General features: G+C 45.8%; 1 protein-coding gene across 4 annotated transcripts in view; it reads left to right on the top strand.

Annotated features, from left to right (window-relative positions):
* Positions 1-16528, top strand: part of ankrd6b (ankyrin repeat domain 6b) — a 334311-nt gene that overhangs the window by 108737 nt on the left and 209046 nt on the right. The gene's annotated exons all lie outside the window — the stretch shown is intronic.

Below are 16528 nucleotides of genomic sequence, written 5' to 3'. Positions count from 1 at the left end.
TTTGTGTGATAAATCTGTGCTATTGCCTTCTATATACTGGAGAATTTATTGCTAATTCCATGGCAAGTCAGCCGCATCAAAAATGAATAAATCTGTGTAGCTTGAAAACCACCTGCGGAGACTTTCTAAAATAAATTGAGATATGTGTTTACAAATCTCCTGAAGTTTTTTTTTACTTCTGTGAATCGTTATTGCATTTTTGCGTTTATTGTCGGTTTAGCTCAGTTGCTGGATAGTTGGTTTGTGATGCAGAGCAAGGCCAGCAGCGCGGGTTTAATTCCCATACTGGCTGAGGTTATTCATGAAGGCCCAGCCTTCTCAACCTTGCCCCTTGTCTGAGGTGTGGTGACCCTCAGGTTAAATCATCACCAGTCAGCTCTCAGCCTGCAGTCCTCTGGGGCTGTGGCGACATCACTTACTATTTCATTGCAATGAAATGCAGAGTACCAGATAATCCCAAGCACTTGACTGAATAAAAGTGCTGTTTGGTGTTGTATTGAAATGGGGACGTAGTGGGCGAGGTCAGCATTTATTGCTCATTCCTAATTGCCCTTGAGAAGGTGATGCATTCTTGAACCTCTGCAGTTTGTGTGGCGGAGCTACACCCACAGTGCTGATAGGAAGGGAATCCCTAGATTTGACCCAGTGACACAGAAGGAGTGGCGGTATCGTCCAAGTCAGGGTGTGTGGTTTGAAGGAGAAGCTGCAGGTGGTGGTAGTCCCATGCATCCGCTGTCCTCGCCCTTCGAGGCAGGAGAGGTTCTGGGTTTGGAAGGTGCTTTTGAAGGAGCTTTGGTGAGTTACTGCAGTTCATCTTGTAGATAGTACACGATGAACTGTGGTAACTCACCCATGTTCCTTTGGCAGCAGTTTCCAAACACGTTACCTCTACCACTCAGAAGGACAAGGATAACAGATGCATGAGAACACCATGACCTGCAAGTATTACATAGAATTCGCAGCACAGAAACAGTCCATTTGGCCCAATCCTTCATAATGACATAATTGTGGTGTTGGGCGTTCTGACACACAGATGAGCCAACACAGTTGTATTTGGTACAACGCTGTTTTATTCAAACTTACTATCTACAGTTTTGTCTTGATACTCTGCACGTGGGGACTCCCTGTCTGTGATGTTAAAACAGGTCTTGTCGTTGTCCTTGTCCCCAGATCTACTGCCCACCAGGTGTCGTGTTTGTCCTTTTATACTGTCCCTGTCTTTGTCTGTGATTGGTTGTGGTGTTGTGTGTTCTGATTTGTCTGTTGGTGTGTCTATCATGATGTGTGTGTTTGAATATCATGACATCCCCCCTTTTTACAAAGATATGTGCCTACGTGGTTATAAATATAATTGTGTCGTGAGTGCATCTAAGAGTGTGTGTGTGTGTTGTGTACAGCATGTGCATATGACGTAACTATTTACATGGGGCGATGTCGGGTGCGTCATGCTAACGAGGTTGTACCATAACAAAACATGAATGCAAAAAAAAACTTTGAATAGTGGTCCGGTCAAACGATATCTGGAACGATAAACAACAACAGGTTATAATACAGTAGTGTTTAACTTTTTAAACGTATGAACAGTGTTATAAGTCCAGTCTAATGGGTGTGCAACAAATTCGGGTTGACCGTTAGGGTGGCACTCCACTCATCGGCCGGATTGATGGCGTTGACCCTGTTTACATCGATGACGGAAACCCGGAAGGCATCCTGGTCATCTGCATCATTTAGCTGGAAGTCTTGATGCGTGGGCTGGACGGTCCTGACGTGTCTGCGAGGTTGTCGGAGATCCATGGGTTGAGCCGCACAACAGTAGGCAGCATAGTGGCCCATCTTGCCACATCGGAGGCACTGTCGGTTTTTAGCAGGACATTGCCCTTTTAAGTGTACAGCTCCACAGTTGCCGCACGTCATGACGTCACGGCGTTCGTTGCGCCACTGCGCATGCGCAGTGCGATCTTGCATTGGGCGCGCCTGCGCGGTGCGTCCCTCGATGTTGCCGTTGGTTTTGGCGCGCACAAGCACGGGAGACCGCGAAAAGCACGGGAAGCGGCCGCTCTCGTCGGGGCCGCGGGTCGGGAGATAATCGATGGCCTGGATGCGTTCGGCGTCGTGGGCGGCCTGGCTTGCCGATTCGACGGCAGGGGACCCCCTCCGTGCCAATTCGGACGCCTGAAATCGGGCAAAACGGCTGGTTGCATTCTCGTGGAGGACACAGGCTTCCACTGCAGACGCTAAGGTGAGGCTTTTGATTTTAAGAAGCTGCTGGCGTAGGCCACTGGAGGCAACGCCAAAAACAATCTGGTCCCTGATCATGGACTCTGAGATGTTGCCATAATCGCAGGACTGAGCTAGAATTCGGAGGTGCGTCAAAAAGGGTTGAAAAAGCTCCTCCTTACCTTGCAGGCGTTGCTGAAAGAGATATCTTTCAAAACTTTCATTCACTTCAACATTAAAGTGCTGGTCTAGCTTGAGGATGACTGTGTCATACTTGGATTGGTTTTCGCCGCCTTCGAACACCAGTGAGTTGAAGACATCTATGGCGTGCTGACCTGCGTAGGAGAGGAGCTTTGCAATGTTTGATTCGTCCGAGGCACTCTGTTTCTCGTTGGCTCGGATGTACAGGTCGAATCGCTGCTTGAAGAGCTTCCAATTGGTACCAAGGTTCCCCGCGACTTGCAACGGCTGCGGTTTATTGGTGAGGTCCATGTCCAGAATGGCAGGTTAGTCGGCAGGTATCGATCCACTCCTGTACCATATGGTGTTGGGCGTTCTGACACACAGATGAGCCAACACAGTTGTATTTGGTACAACGCTGTTTTATTCAAACTTACTATCTACAGTTTTGTCTTGATACTCTGCACGTGGGGACTCCCTGTCTGTGATGTTAAAACAGGTCTTGCCGTTGTCCTTGTCCCCAGATCTACTGCCCACCAGGTGTCGTGTTTGTCCTTTTATACTGTCCCTGTCTTTGTCTGTGATTGGTTGTGGTGTTGTGTGTTCTGATTTGTCTGTTGGTGTGTCTATCATGATGTGTGTGTTTGAATATCATGACAATAATGATAGCTCGTGGGGAAATGTCAACAAAGAGCTCTGTTGCAACTTCACGACTAGTTGCTAATTTTGTCAATTAAAGCAGTTAAGCAGAGGGTTTGTTTTTAACTCTCAATGACTACTGCAGCCTGTTTAGGCTTATAATTCATAGAGTGGGGAGTTTAAAAGCTTCTGATTATGACAGTTAACTGCCGTTCAAGTGTGTTTACTTTTATTCCCACACTGCAGATTCAGGCCCTTGACACGGCCAAAATGGTTTGAACTCACACTAAGTTCTAATGGCCTTGCTGAGTTTAGGTTTCCCTCCTGTGCGAACCACACCCTGCCCTCTTTCCCTTCCAGCAGTGGGAGAGGGACTTCTACATTGAGCTCCCACTCATTTTTAAAGTTGGGAAGTCGCCTCAAAAACCTGGCCCTATGTTTTTGGTGCCAAAATCTAAGTAATGAATGTAAGATGTGAACAACAGTAGTCTCAGCACTGATCCATGCGGCACCTGGCTTCCATCTTCTGCCACTATGAATACCTAGGCTTTACCCCTATTCTTGGCTTTCTGTCTTATAGCTGGCAGGCAACCACTCTGTTACTTGTCCTCTGCCTCCACATTCTCTGACCTTATTGATTTGTCCACTACATGCTAATTGACTAGATATGTTACATCTGCAACATTGCTTGTCTACTCTGTCTCTAAATAATTCAGTGAGCTTGATCAAGCAAAATGTACCTTTTTGATATCCATGTTGACTATCCATTATCATATTTTTTATATCTATATGTTTTTCTATGTTTCTTTTCAAAAGGGATTCTATTTTTCTTTCTACAATGTTAAATTGATTCATCGATAGTTTTATCTCCCTTCCTGAATATGGGTATAATATTAGATATCCACCATTCCTTTGACATTATGAGGGAAAATGTGCCGAGAGAACAGTGTTTTTCAAACTTTTATTTCCCTGGACCCACTTTTACCAACCAGCCAACCTTTGCGACCCACGCCGCCCGACCTTTGCGACCCACGCAAACCGACTTTCACGACCCACCATTTTCACTTGCCTTTAGTGCAACAGATGAGCCTGCTTGGTCCTCACGATCTCACTCACATTGTAATTTAATGTTACATTTCTGCTAAAGACTTAAGCTGACGATTTAAGTTCTTGCCACCTCCTTTGAAAAAAATCAAGGTTTGTCTTCAAACTCGCCATGCTTGTCTTCAAATGCCTTTGAAGTTTTGAGGGTTTTCAACTTTAATTTGCCAGTGCTTCCCTGCATGTAACACATATAGGCTTTGTATCCTGATTTACATTGGCACAATTAAAGCCATACCTCAAGAAATCATCTTTATACTGCTTTTTTCCCAATTTCAGTTTCTTCTTAATGGGTTGTTCACCAGAGGCCCTGGAGCTCTGGATACAGCTCACACCAGCACTGTTTTGTCCTACCGTGGACACTCCTGAGTAGCTGTCCCCAGCAGATTTGGTTGTGAGATCTGGTCTGTTTGTGTCTCTGGCCCTCTCTTCCTTATAACAAAATAATCCATCTTTAGTTCTTCTCTGAGGCCTGTTTTTAAGAAATAAATTTAGAGTACCCAATTCATTTTTTCCAATTAAGGGCCAGTTTTAGCGTGGCCGATCCCCCTAGCCTGCACATCTTTGGGTTGTGGGGGCGAAATCCACGCAGACACAGGGAGAAAGTGCAAACTCCACACAGACAGTCACCCAAGGCCGGAACTGAACCCGGATCCCTGGCGGTGAAGTAGCAGTGCTAAGCACTCTGCCACCGTGCCGCCACAGGAATGGGGATCAAAAGAGGTGAAAATAATTTACAAGTGGAGAAAGCAGGAAAAAGAATGGAAAACACAGAGGGGAGGGAAGTGCTCATGCGAGGTTTCTGCATGCACCCTGCTCATTTTCACATCACCTACTACAATATTATTTTAATGACGCAGTAGATTATTTTCTTATAAGTTTGTTGCCATTTTTCCATTCAAATTTATGACTCATGATTCTTGTTGGGTAAGTACATTAGGGGACTGAAGTTAAGCCATGATCTAACTAATGGTAGAAAGGTCGCCTCCTCTCCTGTTGTTCAAATAGGAGATTTTTTATTGTTGTTGAACTATACTTGTAGCAGTGTGCAAAAATCTGAATTAGTATGCATTACTCAATCACAATCCTTTTAGAACATAGAACATAGAACAGTACAGCACAGAACAGGCCCTTTGGCCCTCGATGTTGTGCTGAACTTTGTCCGAAACCAAGATCAAGCTATCCCACTCCCTATCATTCTGGTGTGTTCCATGTGCCTATCCAATAACCGCTTGAAAGTTCCTAAAGTGTCCGACTCCGCTATCACAGGAGGCAGTCCATTCCACACACTAACCACTCTCTGAAAAAGAACCTACCTCAGACACCCCTCCTATATCTCCCACCCCGAACCTTATAGTTATGCCCCCTTGTAACAGCTACATCCACCCGAGGAAATAGTCTCTGAACGTCCACTCTATCTATCCCCCTCAACATCTTATGAATCTCTATTAAGTCGCCTCTCATCTTCCTTCACTCCAATGAGAAAAGCCCTAGCTCCCTCAACCTTTTCTCCTAATACCTACCTTCCAAACCATGTAAATCTCCTTTGCACCCTTTCCAATGCTTCCACATCCTTCCTATAATGAGGTGACCAGAACTGCACACAATACTCCAAATATGGTCTCAACAGGGTCCTGTACAGTTAGCATAACCCCACTGCTTTTAAACTCAAGCCCCCTGTTAATAAACGCTAACACACTAAAGGCCTTCTTCACGGCTCTATCCACTTGAGTGGCAACCTTCAGAGATCTGTGGACATGAACCCCAAGATCTCTCTGTTCCTCCACGTTCCTCAGAACCCTGCCGTTGACCCTGTAATCCGCATTCAAATTTGTCCTACCAAAATGAATCACCTCGCACTTATCAAGGTTAAACTCTATCTGCCATTTTTTGGCCCAGCTCTGCATCCTATCAATGTGCCTTTGCAGCCTACAACAGCCCTCCACCTTATCCACTACTCCACCAATCTTGGTGTCATCAGCAAATTTACTGACCCACCCTTCAGCCCTCTCCTCCAAGTCATTTATAAATATCACAAATAGCAGAGGACCCAGCACTGATCCCTGTGGTACACCGCTGGTAACTGGTCTCCAGTCTGAAAATTTTCCATCCACCACCACCCTCTGTCTCCTATGTGATGGCCAGTTACTTATCCAATTGGCCAAATTTCCCTCTGTCCCACACCTCCTTACTTTCTTCATGAGCCGACCATGGGGAACCTTATCAAACGCCTTACTAAAATCCATGTATACGACATCAACTGCTCTACCTTCATCTACACACTTAGTTACCTTTCCAATGAATTCAATCAAATTTGTGAGGCAAGACTTGCCCTTCACGAATCCGTGTTGACTATACCATTAGGAGCTTTCATATTCAGGTGAAAATTATGTTTGCCAGTTCCGAGTTGGCAAAACCCCTTGATCCACAACCTCAAGGGGGAGGAGGGGGGAATGGGCAGTTTAGTGACATGGGATTAATCATGGCCAGGATTCTTCGGTCCCCCAGCCGCGTGTTTCCAGGAGCCGCGCTGTTCGCTGGTAGCGGGATTCCCTCTTCCCGCCACTTGCCGATGGGTCTTCCCATTGAAGCCAGGAAACCCATGGGTGGGGGGCGCTGCCAGCTGGAAAAGAGACTCCCGACAGCTGGATGATTCCGGCATTAATTTCCCTGCTTTCACCATCCCTCACCACTTATTAGTTGACACAGCAAAATAATTCACCTGCCTGTTAGGAAATCCATTCATTCTGTGTGTTATGCATACTTAAACTCTGTGGAGATTGTAAAATTTAAGGTAAAGGATGTTCCACTGCTTGTTACATCTATCCCTGCCCAGTAACCAGGGTGGGACCCTCCTGGGGTGTTCTGACAGGTCTTATTTAAGGAAGGATGTAAATGCATTGGAAGCAGATCAGAGAATATTTATTAAGCTAATACCTGGAATGGGTGGGTTGGCTTATGAGAAATGATTGGATAGGCTTGGCTTGTATCCATTGGAGTTTAAGAGAGCAAGAGGTGACTTGATTGAAACTTAAAATTCTGAAGGGTCTTGAGATGTTGGATGTGGAGAGGATGTTTCCCCTTGTGAGAGAATTTAGAAATAGGGGGTCACTGTTTAAAAATAAAGGTTCACTCATTTAAGACGGAGCGGAGTTTGTTTTTCTCTGAGGGTGGTGCATCTCGGGAACTCTCTTCCTCAAAAGGTGACAGAAGCAGAGCCTTTGAATATTTTTAAGGCAGAGCTAGATGGATCCTTGATTTTAAAAAAAGGGAATGAAAGGGCAACCTTTGTGGGCAGCACGGTAGCACAAGTGACTAGCACTGTGGCTTCATAGAGCAGGGTCCCCGGTTCAATTCCCCGCTGGGTCACTGTCTGTACGGAGTCTGTACGTTCTCCCCGTGTCTGCGTGGGTTTCCTCCGGGTGCTCCGGTGTCCTCCCACAGTCCAAAGACGTGCAGATTAGGTGCATTGGCCATGCTAAATTGCCCTTCGTGTCCAAAAAGGTTAGGAAGGGTTATTGGGTTACGGGGATAGGGTGGAAATGAGGGCTTAAGTGGGTCGGTGCAGACTCGATGGGCCAAATGGCCTCCTCCTGCACTGTATGTTTTATGTTCTATGAAAGGTTCTTGGGCATAGGCAGGAATGTGGAATTGTGATTACAATCAGATCAGTCATGATTTCACTGAATGGTGCAGCAGGCTCGAGGGGCCGAATGGCCTACTCCTGCTCTTAATTTGTATATATTTTGTACCGCATCAGTTCAAGGGTCGGTGAAAGGCAGTTCTTGGGGGTCAGATTTTAGTTTCTTAATTTTAATCCTAAATGTCCCAAGTAGGGAACAGGGACAAGAAGAGGTCCGACTGAAGTAATAAAACAGCATTAAAAGGGCTGCAGTTAGTGGAGTGGATTGGGCTCAGGGGAAGCCATGACAATCAAAGTGAATTCAGGAGAAGCCTCGAGTATCCAAGGAGACAAAAGAAGGTCAGTGACTAGATACTGCGGCCATTGGGCAGAAGTTGGAGCAGTGATGGTCTGCTGAGCCTGGTTGAAGAGCTGAAATTGTGCTTGTGGGAAGTATTCGAGTGTACACACCTCTATCTGCATCAATGGTGCCGAGGTGGAGATGGTTGACAGCTTCAAATTCTTAGGTATGCACATCACCAACAATCTGTCCTGGTCCACCAACATTGACGCTACGACCAAGAAAGCACAACAGCACGTATACGTCCTCAGGAAACTATGGAAATTTGGCAGGTCCACATTGACTCTTACCAATTTTTACAGATGCACCATAGAAAGCATCTATAATCCTATTATAATCTTTCTTATTGTCACAAGTAGGGTTACATTAACGCTGCAATGACGTTACTGTGAAAAGCCCCTAGTCGCCACACTACGGCACCTGTTCGGGTACACAGTGGGATAATTCAGAATGTCCAATTCACCTAACAAGCACGTCTTTTGGGACTTGTGGGAGGAAACCAGAGCACCCGGAGGAAACCCACGCAGACCAGAGAAATGTCAAATTCCGCGCAGGCAGTGACCTAAGCGGGAATCGAACCTGGGACCTGGCAATGTGAAGAAGCAGTGCTAACCACTATGCTACCGTGCCGCCCCATCCTATCTGGCTGCATCACAGCTTGGTATGGCAACTGCTCGGCCCAAAACTGTAAGAAACTACTGAGTCGTGAACACAGCCGAGTCCATCACGTGAACCCGCCTCCCATCCATTGACTGGCAAGTCATGCTAAAGTTGTATAGAACCTTGGTAAGGCTGCACTTGGAATGTTGCACACAATTCTGGTCACCACACTACCAGAAGGATGTGGAGGCTTTGGAGAGGGTGCAGAGGAGGTTTACCAGGATGTTGCCTGGTCTGGAGGGTGTTAGCTATGCGGGGAGGCTGAATAGACTCGGACTGTTTTCATTAGAATGATGGAGGTTGAAGGGTGACTGATAAGAGGTCTACAAGATTATGAGGGGCATGGATAAAGTGGATGGCAGGCAGTCTTTTCCAGGGTGGAGGGATCAGTCACCGGGGGGCATAGGTTTAAGGTCCATGGGGCAAAGTTTAGAGGAGATGTGCGAGGCAGGTTTTTTATGCAAAGGGTGGTGAGTGACTGGTAGGTGTTGCCAGGGTGGTTGTGGAAGCAGATACATTAATGGCGTTCAAAAGGCATTTTGACAAACACATGGATAGAATGGGTATAGAGGGATATGGCACAACGAAGTGCTGAGGGTTTTGGCCAAGGTTGGTATCATGACCGGTACAGGCCTGGAGGGCCGAAGGACCTGTTCCTGTGCTGTTTTGTTCTTTGACTCTGTCAACGCCTCCCGCTGCATTGGGAAAGTGAGCAGCCATATTAAAGACCCCTCCCACCCGGGCTACTTTCTCTTCCAACTTCTTCCATCGGGCAGGAGATACAAAAGTCTGAGAACGCACTAACAGGTTCAAAAACAGCTTCTTCCCCGCTGTTACCAGACTCCTGAATGACCCTCTTATGGACTGAACTGATTTATTCCCACATCTTTTCTACTGAGTAGTACTACACTCTGTATGCTTCACCTGATGCCTGTTCCTATGTATTCACATTGTGTATTTGCGTTGAAGTGGGGTGTCCTGAGATGAGACCCCTTAAAACTGGATAGCCAGGATAACACTAGAATAGTTCTACATAAGTTAGTTTATTGAGGATTGAGACTAATCATAGAAAGTACAGCCAATAATCATTATTAATCATTAAACATGTATTCTTAGAAAATAGCAGTAACAAGCATTTAAACTCTTGCTAAAAGCAATGGCCACATTGTATGATGGGATTTAAGATTGCTAACTTGCCCACGTTTTTAAGACAAACAGAATCAGACAGAAATAATGTGGTCCGCAATAACAGTCAGCTCAGTAAACAGTTCTTATCAGTGCCACCAATATCCTGTCTCAGACAATCCATGGTACAAAGAGAACCAACTTCAACATCCTGCACCCAGACGAACAATGAGGTGGGCAGGAACTGGCTGAGATAAGCAACATGGGAATGGGAGACGAACAAAACATAATAGAGAAAGAATCCTGGTGAACAACAGGTGACAGGATGGGGTTAAATCATGAGCTGATCAGAGTCATCATGATGCTTAAAGTAAACTTCATTGGTCAAGATAAAATTGACAGCTTCCAAGGATTGGATCAAGTCCAACTAGGGTTGGCTATTGATTTTTGGAAAATTGTATAATTGTGGCATCTGAACCAGTGTAGAGTGGTTTTGGCATTTATCCAAATCACTCTCCCTCGTATGTTGACCAAGCTTGGAAAAATAAAGCCGTCTTGACCAGAGTTCATGTGTCTGCAGTCTGTATGTTAAGCTGAGCTATAACTAAGAGGGAGGAATCCCACGTAAAAGCCAGCTCAATACTTAGTCCTTGAAAACGCTCCTACAGATTTATGACCTAAGTTTTTTCATGTATGGAAAAATCTGTCTGGACTGTATGCAGAACTATACTGTACAATACCTCCGTACACGTGACAATAAATCAAATCCAAATCCAATCCACTCCACTCTTTGATAACGAAGAAGTAAGTGCTTTTGGTGAGAATGGAGGAGGGGATGATTTGGATGTTTGGATAGTGCAATGCAGTGGAAGCAGTAAGAAATATTATGACATTGTGTGTGTTTGACAAGTTACTTCAGCTCATCTAATGTCATATTTTTGTAAAGTAAAATGCCGGCTGCGACTGGCCGTTAAATATGAATGATGGAGTCTTTCCACCAGAAACAGCGGAGAGGTCACTTGCCTGGCATATACACTGATGCCACGCACCCTATATACATCTGTGCTTTGGGCCCAAAATCACAGAGGAGAGACGTCTCCATTTTGTAGCTGCCAGCCAGAAAGCAAAAGTCCTCTATGATAGGGCAGCATGGTGGCGCAGTGGGTTAGCCCTGCTGCCTCTTGGCGTCGAGGTCCCAGGTTCGATCCCGGCTCTGGGTAAAAACAAATACTTCAGTAAATAATTATTTTCATCTTTTGGTTTCTATCTTCACGCCATTTTTAAAAATTCAATCCTGGGACGTTGGCTTCTCTGACTGGGCCAGCATTTATTGCCAATCCCTAATTACCCTTGAGGGGGTAGTTAAGAGTCAACCACGTTGCTGTGGGTCTGGAGTCGCACGTGGGCCAGACTATTGAGGATGGCACATTTCCTTCCCTAAAGGACATTAGTGAACAGATGGGTTTTATGACAATCGGCTATGGTTTCATGGTCATCATTATACTTCTAATTCCAGATTTTTATTGAATTCAAATTTCCCCATCTGTAGTGGGGGGGATCGAACCTGGGTTTCCAGAGCATTACCCTGGGTTTCTGGTTTACTACTCCAGTGACAATACCACTACGCCAATATCTCCCCCATGGACCCCCTGGAATTGAGATCCCCCCCCCCCCCCACAAAGAGCCCCACAGAAACCCCTCAAATAAGGAGAACATCCACAGAGACCCCCCCCCCCCCCAGAAAAGAGACACCTGTCAGGAAGCCCCCACACTGGAGAGACCCCAGTCCGGAAACCCCCCAGAAAAGAGACCCCTGTCAGGAAGCTAGAGAGTCCAGACAGAGGCAATGAAAAAAATTACTGATCTAACACTCACCTGGGCAATACACCTGGCTCAGATATGCGAAGCAGCACCTATCAATTCATCAAAAGAGAAAAACAGTCAGCTGGGTTTAAACCCCCTCAGATCTTTGAGCTGCACGCCATTCCTTCATTTCTCTTTGATATTGATTTTACTCTGCTGTGATTGATACCTTCTTTACACACACGCACACACAGGTGTCAGCATTGCACCATTAATCCCTTTCATGGTAAGTGTTCTGACTGCAATGTTTATAAACATCCAGCTTGGCAGCTCCTGGACCACTTGAAATCGAGTTAAGTGCTATCAATTTCCAGATGACTACTTCAAAATCACTCTGGCGTGAAGGGAGGTGATTGGAAAGTGTTTAATTCTGTTTGAAGTGGTCCAGGACTTGTCAATCAAAGCTTGATGTTTATAAACCTCACTTAAGATATACTCAGTGAGTGAATGCTGCCAGATCTCATGCCCAGTCACTTGCTGAAGCATTTCCCAACAGTTATGCATTTCTGTTTTTAGGAGGGATAAGGATAAGGGGATAATGATTCGAACTCCAAATGCAGTAGTAATTTCCCGATATAGAATGGTACTGATGACAGTTGTATTAAAGCTATCTGCAGGATGGAAAAGCCGTGAGATATTTTTCCCCATTTGATTTCCCTTTTGCAGCACGCCCCTCCCTCACCGCCCATGCCCCCACACTATCCTATCCTTGAGCGTTGCAGTACAGCTTGCTTTTGCCCTTCCTCAATGTCTACACTGCTTTACAGGCAGGGGTGCTTTGTTCTCCTTCATATTTCTTCCCTTCCTAATCCAGGGACACGGACTGCTGATTGTCATGTCTCCTGGGTACAATCAGCTAACTCTGACCAGTGCAGCAATCAGGACCTTTATTGATCTAAAGTTAATACTTGCACAGATCAAGCATCAGATCAAGCCCAAGATGAGGTGCAATAGGTGGGATCAAACAACCTCGTTGCATCACCGAATCGGGCGCGACAAGGCTGTTTAATTTGCGATGCTCAGATCTTCTAACGAGATCTCGTAATCTGGATCTCGCTTTCACTGGGCATGATCCAGATTTACATTTTTTTTTCTTTTTTTTTTCTTTTTTTGTACAAATTTAGAGGACCCAATTATTACTTTTTTCCAATTAAGAGGCAATTTAGTGTGGCCAATCCACCTACCTTGCCTTTTTTGTGTTGTGGGGGTGAAACCGACGTAGACACGGGGATAATGTGCAAACTCCACACGGACAGTGACCCGGAGACGGGTATCAAACCTGGGTCCTCAGCGCCGCAGTCCCAGTGCTAACCACTGTGCCAAATGCCGCCCTCCTACATATTTAAGTGAGCAATTAGGCTCACTTAGACACTTTGCCGCCCATGATCTCAGGCTGACAGTGACAAAGAGCCCAGGTGCCAGGTTGCCTGGGGTGGCCCTTCCCTTATGATGTGAGGTAAAGGGGACTCGACGGCCCCTAGCAGGCAAGGGGACAGATCAGGAGATGCCGTAATGGGGATGCCGAGGAGGGGTCGAGAGATCAGTGCGGCGTTTAAAAGTAGCGGTAAGTGTGGACTCGGCGGGGCATTCCTCACTGAGGCCAAAGGAAAAGGTTCCCATTTGATGCCGGGGTCATTAACAGAACCCAAAACAGGACACTTCCTCCTCCCCCCCCCCCCCCATTAAATCGCACCCAAAGCTTTTTCTTGCCAACTTGGATCTTATATGTCTCTCTTGTGTAGGCCATGAATTAGATTCAGTTTGAATTTGAATTGGTTTATGGAGCAATTTAAGAATGTAACTTTAAGAATGGGATTCTTTTTTTAATCCCCAAGGAAAGAAGAAAAGTCTGAAGCGCCAATCTGCTATATTGAAATGAAAACCTATTGCAGTCATTGTCTCTCTCAAACATGGTAATTTGAGCCAACGATAAACATCAGCATAGTTTTCTGAACTGTTGGAAGCTCTTCAAGTTCAACTCTATGCCTCCCTCAAAGAGGTTGCCTGGTTAATTCCTTAATAAAGAGCAATGATAAGCAGTGGCATTCTAAATCGGCACAAACTACATATTCCAAAAATTGTATGCAGTGATCTTGACTGAAACAATGCAAGGCAATCTGGTTAAATTGCTATACTGTGTTTAAACTTTTCCACTGATTCAGCTCTAGTTATTTGCCTATAGAATCATCACTGCACTTCAAAAAAAATAAATTACAGGCAGAATTGGCAGCAACATTAGTCCTTCCCACAGGTTGGAGAACCAGGGGAGGCCCAAGGTAATCAGGCAGCTACAGCATTGGGCCTCCCACTGAATTAAGTCCGCAGTGGGGCAGAAATCCCACCCTAGAGCTGCAGGCGAATGGAAGCAGTGGCAACTGCTGGTATTGCCCTGGGTCCTATGCTGAGGATCGCAGCTGAATCCCCAGATAGAGGTGAGTGTGGGCAGAATGGGGTTTGCAGGGAGGGAGAAGCACAGCCAGGGATGCGAGGGAGTTCCACAGCATGGGCAGGGGGAGGCTTCCTGCTGCCTCCTCTTCTCAAGACGGTGTCAATCGATCAGGATCAAAACACTTGAAATGGAGGCTACTCTTGCGCGCGCGCGCCCCCCCCCCCCCCTTAAGGCCCTACTACCCAATTATTCACCACCCACAATGACTGAGGTGGTCTGCCATTGATCGGCAGCTGGATCTATTGGTCCCGCTGTTGTCAGCGGGATTTCCTGTGGAATGCTCTTCTCGCCACAGGGAAACCCATGGCGGGGGTACATCGTCGACGGGACTGGAAGATCCCACCGGCTTGATTGGCGTAAGTTCCAGTCTATGTACATTTAAGTGTTTGGATTATTAATGGACGGTATGTTATTTGACCTGCATGGTGTGCCATTGGAAGAAGCAAGCAGAAACGAAAAGCTCAGCTGGCTGAGAAGAGAGCCCAGAGAAAACAGATGCCAGCGAATCGTGCACCTTCTCAGTGTACAGTCTTCCTCTGCAGCAAATGGAGCAGAGACTGCCACTGCCAAAGTGGGGCTTCGAGCCACACCAGGCAATATTTCATACAGATCACCTACGGCCCAAACCCATCATCACTCAAGGTGCTGGGTTGCCAACTCAACTTGATCCTCTGACATAGCAGCATGATGCACTGAGGAAACTGTCTGATCTCCGAGGATTTCCAGTCACAATGCCAAAATCGAGGAATGGAATAGCCAGTAATGTGTGTTTGTACTGCATGGCACCGACACCAAGTTTTTCTGACACCCTGTCGAAAGTTGTTTAATTTCTGATCGAAAACAATTGAGAAAAATGTTTTTGCTTTTGGTTTCCTCTATTGAGCCAATTTCTCCAACCATAAATCAAGTGAATGCAGAGTATGCTGCCAACAACTTTTGTTTCCATGTAAAATGGGTCACCTTTTCTTTTCCTTTTGTTGTTGTCTAGGAAACCATTGGTGGTTAAAGATAAATTGCTAGTAATGTTATTGGAAGGGTGCCAGATTCATTCTAATCCACGGCACTATTTTTGTTGTTACTGCACTGTGGTTTCCTCTTTGCAGTGTGCATAACTGAGCCTCCTGGAATGGCTTTGACCTCAGGAGTTTGCGTCCTGTGCCAGGAATGTGGGATGGAGCTCATCCTTCACCACAGGGCATGAAAATGCTTTGGGTTGACAATTAATACCAAAACAGATGGATAAACAAACGTTGCACTTGGCATTTAGAAACAGCTTATGCGCCGTCAGATCTTTGGGAAACTACTTGAATGACATGGTTGGGCAATCGCTGGAATCCCGGTTCGAAAGTAATTTGACTAAACAGCTATTGCTGCTCACTTTTAACAAACTCGTAATGTTTGTCTCAAGTTTGTATCATGAAAAACGGCAAAAGCCTGTTAATGCGAACAAGAGTTTTTTTTAGAAAGAGTAGAACAGAAGAGTCTTTCCATTTATCATCTTGTTAAGTGTGTGGTACAAGTGAATTCACTTAAGGAGGGACGTGTGCAATGATGGTTTGAGGAAACGAGGATCTAACAGAAATGCACAGTATGAGATATAAATGTGGAGAAGTCTGATCTGATGCTGGAAAAACTATCCAATGTGCAGGATCAATTCTGCAAAATGTAGGTCCAAACAACTGGAAATCTGGACAACAGGACTCAACACGAATAATCCAGAAAGCCTTATTTTCTGGTCCGATCCAGAATAATTTTTAAAAAGGAGATTCAGCAGAAACTCGCAGTGCTACCTGTTAGTTTACTCCATTCTTGAGTATATTGTTTTTTTTCCCAGATTTGGAGCAAACTGTAAACCTGAGAGTCACTTGGGTATCCATCTTTGCCCGCCTTCCGCCTCTCATCTTAATCTTCCACTTTCCCCTTAATGCCATGCAGCGTATGAGGAAAGGATGTCCCGAAGCGTGGTACATTGGCGAGACCATGCAAACGCTGCGACAACGAATGAACGGACATCGTGCGACAATCACCAGGCAGGAATGTTCCCTTCCAGTCGGGGAACACTTCAGCAGTCAAGGGCATTCAGCCTCTGATCTCCGGGTAAGCGTTCTCCAAGGCGGCCTTCAGGACGCGAGACAACGCAGAATCGCCGAGCAGAAACTTATAGCCAAGTTCCGCACACATGAGTGCGGCCTCAACCGGGACCTGGGATTCATGTCGCATTACATTCATCCCCCACCAACTGGCCTGCAAAGTCCTACCAACTGTCCTGGCTTGACACAATTCACACCTTTTTAACCTGGGGTTACCCCAT

This window comes from Scyliorhinus torazame, chromosome 4 (assembly GCF_047496885.1).
Source record: "Scyliorhinus torazame isolate Kashiwa2021f chromosome 4, sScyTor2.1, whole genome shotgun sequence".
NCBI lineage: Eukaryota > Metazoa > Chordata > Chondrichthyes > Carcharhiniformes > Scyliorhinidae > Scyliorhinus > Scyliorhinus torazame.
This window is presented reverse-complemented; position numbering and strand designations above follow the sequence as displayed.